A 749-nucleotide genomic window follows, 5' to 3' on the forward strand; every position below is an offset into this window, starting at 1 on the left:
AATTGACAGTCACTGGTCTACTGTGAAACTGCAATTCTTAAAACTTTCACCTCTAGTGAATTTGACTTATCTGCGGTTGGAAAGGGGTGCACTGACATTTGATATCTGATCAATAAAATATCTCTGGTCTTTGAGAAATATGGCTATTATAGTAATGATAATAGTTGAGAAATTAGATAGCTGCTGGTAAGCAACACTGGTACTTTGAAAAGAAAAAGTGGCAGACTTAGGGTGATCAAACATCAATTCCAATAATTTAAATAAAAATGTGAGAGTCAGTGCTTGCTTCAGCAGTACATACAATAAAATTGGAAAGATACAGAGAAGAATAGCATGGCCCCTGTGCAAGGATGACATGCAAATTCATGAAGCACTCCATATTAAAATAAAAATGTGAGTCAGAGGCTTCCTTAGTAACATCTGATAAAACAATCATTTCCTATAATGGGAGGGCTGATCATGTTAAGAGACTAGCATAGAAGTTTATTTAAAGAACAGAAAAATATAGAAGAAAGTTGAGTACTCATCTTGGCAAATCTCTTTCATGAAATTTGGATTACAGTTATGAAGGATCCTGAGACTTGGGATGGGAACATTAGGTAGATGAACTAGAATATCTTGAGGGCCCAAGTCCCTCTGAAATTTCTAGACCTAGAAAAGTAGCACTGTATTTTGTCCTCTTGCTAAAGGATAAAATATAGCCCCTTGCTTTAGGACTATATGGAACCCTCAGATGTGCTTTCCCAGGC

At 36.4% G+C, this 749-nt stretch overlaps 1 non-coding gene across 1 annotated transcript; it reads left to right on the forward strand.

The window, feature by feature from the left end:
- Window positions 1–278: 278 nt before the first annotated feature.
- Window positions 279–385, forward strand: LOC113621382 (U6 spliceosomal RNA). The gene has a single exon (XR_003433168.1). It is a non-coding gene; the product is annotated as a U6 spliceosomal RNA (small nuclear RNA).
- The last annotated feature ends 364 nt before the right edge of the window (window positions 386–749 follow it).

This window comes from Aethalodelphis obliquidens, unplaced genomic scaffold (assembly GCF_003676395.1).
Source record: "Aethalodelphis obliquidens isolate GAN/ISIS:26980383/991018 unplaced genomic scaffold, ASM367639v1 scaffold8, whole genome shotgun sequence".
NCBI lineage: Eukaryota > Metazoa > Chordata > Mammalia > Artiodactyla > Delphinidae > Aethalodelphis > Aethalodelphis obliquidens.